This window comes from Phyllostomus discolor, chromosome 1 (assembly GCF_004126475.2).
Source record: "Phyllostomus discolor isolate MPI-MPIP mPhyDis1 chromosome 1, mPhyDis1.pri.v3, whole genome shotgun sequence".
Lineage (NCBI taxonomy): Eukaryota > Metazoa > Chordata > Mammalia > Chiroptera > Phyllostomidae > Phyllostomus > Phyllostomus discolor.
In genome coordinates, this window is record NC_040903.2 from 46166144 (window position 1) to 46179542 (window position 13399).

Below are 13399 nucleotides of genomic sequence, written 5' to 3' on the forward strand. Positions count from 1 at the left end.
CTAGAAAATAGCAGGTATATTGCAAGAATAACCAAATTAAAAGCTGAAGAGATTTCTGCAGTCTGCTGGTTCTAAGATATAATAAACAGCAGAAAACAGTTTTTGGTTTCTTACATTTTCCACATTCTCATGGGCACCATAAAAAACTGGTAAAAAATGATGAGATGGTGCATTTTATTTTATTGTTTAATCTCAAATGTTGGAAAGTTTTCAGAAAACTATTTTGAACTGTAATGCTAAATTCGGTTTTCCTGATTGAGTCAGGGCAAAGTAAGTGACTGTCCAAAAATCACATGTAAATATTGAATTAAAACCACAGAACAAACTGATGACTTCTGAACAGAAACTATAAAATCCTAGAATTGTGCTTCCAGTGTTCAGATTAAAACTATGACTGCCAAACCGCTGATGCAGTTTTATACAAAAAAATGCTACCAATAAATCAATGTCTATGCTAATTTTGAAAAACAGCTACATGCCTAACTGTAAGATTGAATCAAAGTTTCGGGTTGTAATAAACCCTGGACTCAGAGGGAGAGAAGATTGGTAGAGCCCACAGATTTGATCACAAGGATAAAGTTCTAGTTTTGATGTTTACAGTACGCATTCATGCACATTCATCTTTATTATACTTTTCATTATGCTTGACACTTTACATTTTTGGTAAATGTTTCTTTGATGTGTGTTAATTATTACATCATAAAATAATACATAGCCAACATTTTAGAAATCACTAATCTAATGAATCAAGCTCTTAGTTTCCCAATGTGTTAAATGGACATAATGATACTTATCACTTTTAAAATTAAATTGAATAATATATAAAAATATGCAACAGAGTGCCTGGTGTGTGTGTGTGTACACATGTCATTAACTATGTATGTAGGTAGATAGTATGTATGTGTATAAATAAACATGCTAATCTTTGTCCCAGTTTTTAGTCAGTAACAGTGTAATTTAGTTTTTGATATGTTTCAAAAGATCATGTGTAGATATTTCATTTGAATCCATCTTGAAATGTATTAGGCATTCAACTATATTCTTGATGAAATCAGCTGTGTCTTAATAACAGATTCATTTTGGAAAATGAGCACCAAACCCTCTCTCTGACACGCTAGGAGAACACCAAACAGATGCCTGACAACCAGTGTTACAAATCCTGTCCACAGTTCTGGGCCTGGCGGCTAACAACAAAAGCCCTCGCCATAGATCATCTGCCACGGAATTTTCACAATTCACGTGAAATATTAGGTGGGAAATTTTGAGGACAAGGCGAGTCACTTTTGATTATGAACTGTGATTTATCTGCTCTACAATTGGACTGTCTAATTTTATGTTTTTACTTTCAGGAAAGGTACAGGGAAGACTTCTGTTGATCACTCAATTTAACAATTCCCTCTTATTTCTGCTTCTTTTCCTGAGGTAAAAATCAAATATGTGATAAACTGTACACAATCAAATCAGGTCTCTCTCATTTACTTCAAAAAGTCTATAAGCTCACTCAAAAATGTAATTTTCTATGTTTTTTGGTTAAAGTTCATACTCAGATCACCCTGTTCAATTCCAGGTTGCACTCTTGCAGGCGAGGTTGGTTTGTCTGTCTCCACTGCTGACCACCCGTCTGTCTACAAAACAAACAAACGCGGAAGGTATTGCATCATTTAGAGGTGGGTTTTGAGGCTCAGTTCAGGATCAATTGAGAAATACCATCAAGGACATGTCTGGGTCTTTCCACTAGAAATTAAACTAATTCTTTTCATTATCTCACTGTAGCGTGAGTGAGAACAGTGATGGCCATAAAATGTACTATTATGTCCTCACCACATTCCAAGCAAAATGCTTACCATTTTACGTGCTGTCTCATGTAATTCTCATAAGACCTCTATGAACTAGGTAGGATTTTCTTGAAGAGACTTATCCAACCTACACTCCTATTAAGTTAAACTAGGATACCAAATTTGCACGACTCTAGTGCCAAGACCCTTAACTACATGCAGTTGTTCTTATATGCTCAGTTCCCCTGTATTAATAATTCTTTAAGATTTATCCAAACATTATCTATTAGTTGCAATTAGTTGCTAAGCATTGCCTCTGGTATTATACTACCTAGCCTGGAAAGAATTTTTTACTGTCAGAAAAAAAGTTTTTGAGGCTCCATCTTAAGACTTCAAGGATTCTGAGATAAGAGGAAGAGGTAAGGAATTAGTCACGATCTTATAAAACCTTTAATCTGAGGCTTTCCTGCCAGGGTCTTACATCATTTATAATCCATTGTTTTTCTCTGTGTTACAAGTAGAAGAGGTTAAAGAGGAAAGAAGTACTCAGGTAAAGCCAAAAGGTAAATAATTGCTAAATAACCAATTTATAAAGTAGGGGAAAGGTGAAAGATTAGAGGTTTTTCTCAGACGTGCTAGGCCATGAACTTGAAGTGTTCAGCACCAATAGGATGATGGTTCATTTACCACTTCTACTGAAACTAGCCTTGAAGAAAAATGTCTAGACCCATTCGACTGCCTTCTTGCCCATTTCAAATACATGGGGCTTGCTTCTCTCTCTTCTTCTGGCCAAATGGAGTTGATTATTAAGTGGACCACCTATACTTTGGGTTATTACCATGGATTTTTTCCTTCAATATCTTCTTCCTGCTTGATTAATTTTCCATGAGTACAGAGTCGGGAAGGATATGTATTTGGGGCCACCTTGTGACAGATTTGGAAAATTCTTGGAGACAGAACCCTGGGGTTAGAGCTTTGGATTTCCATTACTGAAGCATCACTTTTCAACAACTCTCTTTTGCAACACCGTAGCATATAGTAATGGCTGATTCTTGCTAACAAAAAGATAGTTACCAGTATCACAGAACAGTTATACATAAGGACTCATTTCTTTGTGCCAGCCACTGTCGCAAGCTGTCTACAGCAGGGTACTGTTTAATGTTCACAGCGATCCTGTGGAGGGCATGACATCGTATCTCCATTTTGTAGATGAGCAACTAAGCCTTAGAGAGAATTAGAATTTGTTTAAGTACATGCTGATAGCAAGTGAGATCTTTGAAACCTCAAAATATTCTGCTTAAAAATGTGAAAAAGCTGTTCTATCTGAAAGTGCAACATTACATGAAAATATTAAAAATGGAATCAACATAATTTCTCTTTAGTAACATTTTTAAGTTTCAAATTTCATCTTATTATCACATGTTGGATTAGAGGCTCTGTTTTTACAGAAGCACACACACATACACAAAAGAATATAAATGCAAACAACACAGAAGAAATCCATAAGAATTGATATTATGAATAAATTTAATAGTGTGGAAATTTAAAAAGCTTAAAATATTACATTCTTCATACTCATACCCCTGTGACTTAACTCTGTTTATGTTAAACTCTGTCATGTCAAATGAGGATTTGTTGTGTGTGTGTAAGAACAGAGGAGCAGATGTTTTTTAGCTATAATCAATACTAAATATTCTTTAGTTCCATTTTCAGGGTGCTAAAATTATCATCAAATTATGTGACCCATTCCTTCAGGCATCTCTGATGATGTCCGCAAAGGTACAGTCATTTTTTCTGTTACTGTATTTTCTGTCTCAAGCAATGGCAGTAGAATGGCATTCCACTGCCCAGACCCCTCCTCAACTAAGCACTTGTGGGAGCTGCCTGGACCAAGGTCACACCCCTCCGGAGGCGGCCTGCATCCTGTGGCTTAATGAGAGTATGAAGGTGGACACTGGGCCGGACAACAATATCTGCTCTGGGGCTTGTCCTGCTGGGTTTCCTACATCTCTCGTGGGGCCTTCATAAGCAATTCCGCTCTTCACCTCTACCCAATCCTGCTTTCTCTGCCTTCTTTTCATAGGTTTGGATCCTTAATAAATGTCTTGAACTCTGAGACATTTATTGAAATATCCCAAAGTCTACTTTCTGGTTTTTTTTTTTTTGAATTGTGGCAAAAGGCACATGATGTAAAATTTACCATCTCAACCATGTTGAAAAATATAGTACAGCGTATTAACTATGTGCATGTTGTCGTACAACTTCTCTAGAATTGTTTTCATCAGATTCTGCTTCTGGAGAAGCTGATCTGTGACAACACCCTCTTCAGTGATCTAAAGCCTTTTCAGATGTCTTCAAGTGCCACTTTCCTTTCTCGGTAATGCCCTAACCCATCTTGCAGCATGCAGCTGTGATGGTGGCAGAAGACGGAAAACACAGAAAGCAGAGTATTCTCAATGATCCCTCCCTGTTGCATGGGATCTGTTAATATTTACCACTCAACCTGAAAATTTGGGTTTTTTCCTAGCCCATATGAAAAGTAAATTGGAATCAAAAGGCTTTCTCCAGAGAAGTTATAAGCAGGCAGCTAAAGGTATTCTTTATTACAGAGAGGCCAAAAGCAATGTGGCAAGTCCCTAAGAAACTTTTTTGTTTTAAGTTTTCCCAAAGTCCTAAGCATCATGTATGGAGTTTCAGAGTTAATTGCATTTACTCAAAATTGATGTCCTATCACAGCACCTTCATCCACAATGTGGGGGGTTTAGGCTATTACACTGGTTTTCAATTCTTTGAAGATGCAACTTGAAGATGGCTGAAAATTCTTTGCTACTCCATCCATTGAAAGGTGGAATCTAACTCCCCTCCTTTTTAAGTCTGAGCTGATACTGAGGATTTGCTTAACAAATTGAATGTGGAGCCCATGATGCAGCATGACTTTCAAGATAAATCAGACAGACTTGCAGCTTCACCTTGATCTCCAGAATCACTCTCGCTGGGAGCCTCTGAGCAGCCCACTGTCTTCCTGGGCACCACAATCCCCAGAGGCTTTAAAATCCCGAAAAGCAATTACTAAGAAGCAATAAATGAAGAAAGAATAAAGGAAATTTTGTTGTGCTTTTTTTGAGAAATTAATACTCTTTTTTGTTTAGCTTTGCTCCACATTTTCAGTTATTGAAAAAGCAAAATTGCTATTGCTGTTCTTTTTTCCTACCATTGAAGAGACAAATGCATGAAAGAAAGCTTTTAAATTGCTGCGAAAAAAAGGTGAGTGCCATTTCATCAGATAAGCTGATTTTTCTGAGTCTTCCTTATCAGTTGGATGATAAATGAAGAATTTGAGAAAAATCAACTCACCTCCTCCAAACTACCTGTACAGCCTTCTGCACCCATTCTTGCTGCAGGTCCAAGCAGTGGTCTCTTCATGAATGTGCTTCACACTAAAAAAAGAAAGAGATGAATTATTTGTCTGGTTTAGATAGTCCTTTGTCATTGAAATCATTGTCTTTTGGATTCAGTGGTGAACTGAAAAGATCCCCACAGGTTTTTTTCACAGTTTCCTGGAAGCTATGGGCACCTCATTCACACTGCCAAAGGTCATTGAACCCAATTGTCACAAAAAAAGGAATCCCTAGGGTCAGACTGCCAGGGTTAGCCAGCGTGCCCCTGGAATTGTTTCAACCACACTAATACTCCGTTCAAATTTAGTTATTTCCGAATCTTTCTCTTGCTTCTCTGACTCTCTCTGCGGAATGGAGGTTAGCCAGCCCCCCCAGATTGTTTTGGAATTTACTTTATCAAATAAATGAAACCATTGCTATGGAATTCAGAAGTTATGGGACAGAGCAGGTAAAGCTAAACAGACATCTGTACCACGTTAAGTGTCATAAAGACAGGGATTTGTTTCTTGCCATTTTGTTCACCAGCGAATATCCAGCACCTAGACATTCTATTTTTGCACGAACCAAATCAGTAATCACTTTAGAAAGCACTTACATGATTTCTCAGTATTTACAGTGTGGTCTTTCTGGATCACTTTTCATTCTTTAGTAAGTTTGCAATGGAAGGGAGTAGACTGTGCCTTCCTGCTCTGGCATTAAAGCACCACACTAACACTTGGCACAATGGAAACAGTGGTACAGGAAGGGAAAAAGACTAATTTCATCAAAAGGTACAACTCCACTACATCCCCTTTCAACTCTAACATGATGATTGTGAGGACCACGGACAACGTCTTCATGTTAAAAAACAGGTTGTTGCAAATAAAAGATCATGTGTGGCCTCCTCTGGACATCGATGTTTCTTCAAATGATTCTCACTGATTGTTCGCATAATATTTGGAAGACTAACATTTGTAGTTTTTAAAATTAATATTGTGCCCCCATATGGCACTTTTCTTCCATTTCATTGTTCAGAAACCTCTGCAACACCACAATGCCCTTTATGGGAGGTAAGCTATGATGTCTTACCTCCATTAATGAAATTACACTCAGAAAGAATTAATAGACACATACAACTATTTCACAGAGATGTCTTATTTTAAAAATAAACCCATTAATGCTAATAAAAGGAAAGAAAACAAGCACAGGAACCAGATGTCAGAAGTACAATTGGTCAAAGAGCAGAACATCTGGAGGGTCCAGGATCCACCCAGGGACCCTCAGCACAGAGAGGAAATGGCAGTTGTCCGGGACTTCACCACAAGGATGCTGAGTGAAAATACATAAGTTACATAGTTAAATGTAAACACCCCAAAACTCTCAACTGTGGCTTCCAATGTAATATCACATAAATGGATGTAAGTATAAATAGTCACACATAGATTTATGAAATTCAGCTAGTATTCAGACATGTAAATGTACATGTGATGGAACAAGATAAGATTTTTAGCAACCAAGTGCTTACATCAATTCAAATACTACACTTCCCTCAGAGGTAGAGAGATAGAGTTCAAATAATTAAGACTCTGATTCTGATCAGGGTTGACATGCTTTAGGCATAGTGGGCACAATGCTTTTAGAATGAATTATTTTAGAAGCCCATGAAAATATTTTAATTTTTTTAAATAATAAAAATATAAAGCTTTAGAGTGAAGGAAATTATTGTATGTGTGTGTGTACAGAAAAAGATAAAATTTGGCCCATGAAAATCACCTAATTTTTGCCTCAAACAGAAAACAATATCATTACGATGGAGAGCCTCACAAAAGTAAAAGGACCCAGGGCCCATGGAAGTCGGTATGTAGCACTGTCAATGTTAAATGAATTCAGAGATATTTTTGTTCAAATACAAAGCATTTTGACTAGCCTGGCTCTCTGAGGGTCGTAGTTAGACAAAAGAAAAATCTATGAATTGGAAGGGGCCCCCCTTCCTGGGTGCTACAGAAAACAGAAAACTGCCAAGAGTGCAACTGGTCAATGTTCGGTCTGAGACTCCTATTTACTTTAGATCCTTTTCAGCTTCGTACGGCCTGTTGTCTCTGGTACACTTAGCCGTCTCCGAGGACTTGTTTTGGCTGGAGTGCTCCTGAGGCTTTTATATTATTGCAACACTAGATGTTTGTGGGTCCTCATTCTTACACTGTGTTACTGGCAATTACACATGATCCAGTATGCCGCACTGCACTTTGAAACTGACCCTGAGAGAAACAAATACCCTGAGGTCTCTTAACAAATGTTTAGCATGGTTACAATTTAACCTGATTCAGTACAATTACTTTTTGTTCAACATACATGTCTCATTCTGTTCAGGTTGCTATAATAAAAATACCGTAGACTGGGTGGCTTAAACACCAATATCTATTTGTCACAGTCCTGGTGGCTGGAAGTCTAAGTCCAAGGTGCCAGTAGATTCATTGTCTGGTGAGGACCTGCTTCCTGGCTAGAGTTGACCTTCTTCTCAGTCTGTTCTCAGGTGGCAGAGAGGGACTGAGAGAGCTCTCTGGGCTCTCTTTTATAAGAGAACCAATTCCACTCATGAGAGCTCTACCCTTATGACTTAATCACTCCCCAGACAGCCCCCCTTCACAATGCCATCACATTGGGGATCAGATTTTAACACGCATTTTGGAAGGACACAACCATACAGTCCACAACAGCACATGTCTCTCAATTTGATGAGATAAGTTTGCATCCCTAATTTTTAATAGTATTTTATTTTGAAATAACTTTAAACTTATTTTTTAAAATCATAAAAAGAGTTAAAAAATTGACCCTCCAATTCCCTTTCCCATCGGATCTGAACACCAGTCTTGGTGGTTGTAAAAGGAGGGAAAGTAACACTGAAGCTGGCCTCACAGCTCTGTAGCATGTGGGCTAGTTTCAAACGAGGTAAAAAAAAAAAGAGTTAAAAAATTGTGGAATACTCTTCATCCAGATTTCTAGTATTTTGGAAGAATAAGGGAATTCTATTTTTTTAAAAGATTTTATTTATTTTATTTTTAGAGAGGGAGGGAGAGAAACATCAATGTGTGGTTGCGGGGGGTTATGGCCTGCAACCCAGGAATGTACCCTGGCTGGGAATCGAACCTGGGACACTTTGGTTCCCAGCCCGCGCTCAATCCACTGGGAATTCTATTATATAACCAGATTTATAATAATCAAAACTAGGAAACTAATGATGTTATACTGCTGTTATGCAATCTATAGACTTTATTCAATTTATGACAATTGTCCCAATCATAATTTTTACATACATGGATACTTAGATAGATAGGTAGGTGATGGCTGGAAAGACAGGGGGGAGAGAGAGAGAGGGAGAGAGAGAGAACCATTCCAGGACCCAAATCTAGGGTCATGTATTCTACTTAGTTGTCATATCTCTTTTGTGTCCTTTATTCTGGAACAGAATTTCTCCAGTTTGGATTTGGTTGACGTTTCTTCATGATTAGATTCATTTGGGGAAGCAATATCTTGGGGTGGTGTTGGGTCCTTCTCATTGAATCATAGAAGTGTATGCCCTTAGTTCCATATCTATGAATAACAGTTCAAAGGAATTTGCTCTTCGGCAAATCTGTCCCAGAGCCTTTGAGGTAGTCACAATCAATAAACACTTTATTTTCATCTATCACCTTTCTTCTTTTCCAGAGCTCAATGAAGCAGTTGGCAGCTGCTTGTGGAAGATGTGTGTGTGTGTGTGTGTGTGTGTGTGTGTGTTTGGGGGGAGGGTAGGTGAACGCTATATCAGAAGCAAGGCAAATTGTAGCATTTGGTCCTTCATGTTTTTAACTTTTGTTTTTTTTCTTAAGCATTTGTTCATTAATTTAATAATGTCATTTAATGAAATCCATGTGGTTAATTATTTAGTAAATATTTTTAGCATGTTACCTGCCAGGCATTGTGGTAGGTGCTGTGAATAAGATACAATTTCTTCCTTATAGATCCTGAAATTAGAGGAGAGAAAGGCAAGTAAAATGAAGTGGGTAGAGTGTTATAAGTAAGTGCAGAGGCCATAGGAACATACGGACAATTTCATTCAACCATCTGGGGGAAGTTGATTTATGAACTGAGCTCCAGGTTTGGGCACAGAATCCTAAGGCAGAGGTGACGTGAAAAGAAGCAGCACCTCTGGGGAGAGCACGTGCACCCACCTGCTCCTGCTCCACACGCACTGGGCCAGCTCGGAGAGACAGCTCTAATAAAGAAGCTATTGCATGGAATTTCAGGCTACTTTCTGACTCTTCTTGGAAAGATATGATCCCAAAATTTGACAGTGAAGCTGTTGATATTACTCCTAGGTCCATTGGTGAATATATTGTATTGCCCATTTTTTATCATCATTACTACTGTTAACATCATTACTACTACTACTACTACTACTACTACTACCACTATTATTATTATTATCATTATTTATTTATTTATTTTCTAAGGAGTCAGAAAAAGTAGGCAGTTGCCAAGGTAGTTAATGCCTGGATATTCACCACAATGTTCTGTTCAAAACACTCAGATTATCAACGTATACCAAAACCAGGACATCAAATGGCCTGAGTTAGGGGAGCAGAGCCTAGGGCTGGACAGGCACTGGGCAGAGCCAGGTGGCCAGCCATGGATTGGACTTCAGTAGGGCAGCCTCTATCCCAGAAGTCAGACTCCAAGGCTGCTGCTTTCCTACAGCACACATTCCCCCTCTAGTCACCCCAGCAGCGATAGCTGAACCAACAGACAGTCATGGGAACACAGTTTCATTACACTCCTGCCTCAGCTTCCATCTCATGGCTACCTCCCCTTCCTACGGTCCATCTGATCTGGGGGCCATAGCCCATGATGCTTGCTTTGTAGAAACTTCTACAACAGGTTACATTAAAGAGGTTTTTGTAGGAACCATAACTCCCTCTTTTTTTTACAGAACCATTCTTACTTCCCTTACACCACTGAGTATCTCTTTTCAACAGCTTTGAAATCTCTTTATATTCTTTCTTCCACCCTCCTTTCCTCTGTTTCCTTCCTCCATCCTTTTTGTCTTAAGACTTCTCATAGCTCTGCATTACAAGAAGGATTCTTAAAAGTATAGAAAAGTATGAAAAAGAAAATAAAAATGATCTGTCTTATTACTCTCTAGAGGTTATGGCTGCCAAGATTTTGATACATTTCATTTCGATTTTATGTGTTGTGTGTGTGCTCCAATTTTTACGCCCTCGCTATTTCACTTTCTATTGTGTTAGAATTTCTTAACATCAGTCAGTACTTCTGCTTCCTGATTGTCCTGGCAGTATTTCTATTTCTCCTTCTGCTGTCTTCTGTGATGTATTCCAACATGTAGCTGTGTCCAGTCCTTTAAAAACTTCTTAATGAATTTCTTCTCTCCTCCTAGCCCCGCTGCACTTGACTGAGTCCCCCTTTCTCTGAGCCAGATCACCAGTGAAATCCCCTCACTGGTCTAATCTCAAGCTTTCTCCCTCTACCATTCACTCACTTCTGCCAAGTGAGCTTCCTAAAATATAATTCTGGCTCTGTCTTTTCTTGGCTTTAATATTCAATGTCTAGCCCCATGCCATGGGCTTTAGGATACAGTTTATGTTCTTACCCTGAAAAAAGGTTTTCTCTGCTTGGCTGCTTCTCTCTCCTGCTGCCCTCAGCTTCAGCCTCTCAAATTCTTATGCTCCTGAGTCTTTACTCACACTCTTCCCTCCGTCTGAAATGCCTTCCCTCTTTCTTTGAATGGCAAAACCTATACATCCTTTAAAATTTAGCCCACGCAGCATGGCTTCTTGGGGACTTTCTGCAAGTTCATCCTTTCAGCTTCCACCTCACCCTATGGTTTAAGATCTCCAGGTCTGCCCTCTCCTTCCTGCCTGTGAGTCTCCCTATAGCCCAGTGTGCCTTTCCTAAGTAACTTCTTGGTTTGTTTCCCCTTGACAATAGGAGCTGAATTTGAGTTTCTAGCACCTCACACAGAGTGAACAGGCAAAAAAAAATCCACTGAAGAGCAGAAGACTTTCATGTTTATTCTGGCTCAGCAGCCAGAAGTTGCTGTGTCATGGGCCAGCTCCTTCTGTTGATGCATTCTAATGTCAGCATGCCCAGTACGTGACTCACTAATTTGGACAGTGTCCTTGTTCACATGGCCCTAAAGTCTTGTCTGCTTGTGGAATTTCCCAAGGATTTCAGAATCTCCCTTTGAAATCCCTTTCTCCCAGCATTTCCTTCAAAGATGACTCAAGAGAAAAAGAATAATAGGTCATTGTTACTCTGAGGATAAATCACCTATTAAAAACCTGCCTTGTTAACTTTGGGCTTAGGAGCTACAAAAGAAGAAATGAAATGAGAGTAGTTTACAAATTTGATGAATTAAGATTTAACATACAAATTTTAATTAGCAGATTCAAGAGTGGTTTGGATAGAGAGCAGGAAAGGCAGAAAGAAATGTCTATGACTAGTGAAAAATACCACGTCAGTGCCAAGGAAAGAAAAATCTCTAGGAGCCTACCCTAATAGGTAGTTTTTGTAAAATCATTGCAGTGAACTAGATCTGATTCACCTTTTGACAGTACAGCAGAATCCTCTTATATTTGTCACTGTTACCAGTTACTAGAGTCACAGTTATTAACTTAAAAATAAGATGAACACTTTTATAGGCTTTAAGCAATGATACCATTCAGATATGTGAGAACTTCATCACAGCTATAGATGGATGTATCATGAAGATAATTAGCTTAAGCTCCAGGAACTTTCAATAATTCAGACTTTTTTAAGGCTTTGGGAGGGACACTAGGAAAAGTCACATTTTTATAAAATTTGCTTAAGTCATATCTTTTAACCAGACTCATAGGACTGCTTATTTTCTTTACTCCCACATCCCGTTTTTTCACTTCTCCTTCTGTGGGATGACGTTGATGTAGCTGTGTTTTTTTAATTGAACTTATTGGGGTGACATTAGCTAATAAAATTATATAGGTTTCAGGTATAAAACCCTATAATACATCATCTGTAGATGTAGCTGTGTTTTTGAAATCTGGCTAAGGGGAAGTGAGTCGAAATTTTTAAATGTCGTTCAAGTTTAAGAATATAGGTTTCACTGGTTCATTATGAGTGGTTCTGTTTTTACTAGCCATCCTGGTGGAGGAACTGCTTCTAGGAATATCCCGTTGCTCACTGTTGCCTACTCATCCAGTTCTCTGATGAGAAAATCAGAACAGGCTGTAAGGTGTACAACGCCAAAATGATGCAGGTATGGGAGAAACAAGGTTGAAGTACACAAGCCCATAGTGAGTTTGGGGAAAATTCTTCCAACCATCAAAATAAAAAGTTACAAGCACAGAATTAAGTTTACATCCACCTTAGGTAAGAGAGACTCTCCCATTTCAGAAATATACTTAATAACATAGGGTATACAATGAAAAACATTTCATGCTTTTTTTTTCTATTTCATTGGAATCATGTTACGTAGACTCTATTGGGATTGCTGGGTTTATAGCACATACAACTATGGTAGCACGGCAAATAGTGAGTACACCCAAATGTGAAGTCACACTCTTTATGCATCCAGCTACCTATAATAAAAACAAATTTGGTTCAACCATCCAAACATAAAAAAGAAACATTTTTCTTCGCATAGACATTATCTTTAAAATTATTGTGGCATGAAGAGGAAACCAAAAGTATGTAACCAAAATGTAAATTAAGAATATTTTAGAGATGTTGCAGATAGTTATTCAATAAACAAGTGCTATTTTTTGGATTTTTTTGTTTTGGGTATTTTTTGGCTTTATATATTTGTAATTTGCTATGATTTCTTTCTTTATTCAATCTAAATGTTCATTTTCACACCGAAGTTCACATTGTACTTTGTATTCTTTCTTTTAGAGCAGCTCCGTAGTTGTACGAGCTTTGGGCACTGCACGACCTGGATCAGTTTATGATTTTCTAAGTGGCAGGTGCATATCACTCTGTGATTTCTTCCATAGAGGGGCCCTGTTCCCTCACTTGGAGTCACATGGCTTCTCCCAGCACTCAAGAGCATTGCCTGTCTCTCTGTCTCTCAAAAAGAAAAGCAAGCCCAAATTTGTAGCATACCTGGATATAGGACCTTTGGGATGATAACTGTCCAATGACAGAGGGCTTATTTCTGTTTTTTTTTTCTTCTTTGAATGAATTACAACTTTGTTTTACTCTAGGGAGTCAGTGTTC

At 38.3% G+C, this 13399-nt stretch overlaps 1 non-coding gene across 1 annotated transcript; it reads left to right on the forward strand.

The window, feature by feature from the left end:
* Nucleotides 1-7982: 7982 nt before the first annotated feature.
* LOC114493689 lies at nt 7983-8102 on the forward strand. The gene has a single exon (XR_003684298.1). It is a non-coding gene; the product is annotated as a small nucleolar RNA SNORA61 (small nucleolar RNA).
* The last annotated feature ends 5297 nt before the right edge of the window (nt 8103-13399 follow it).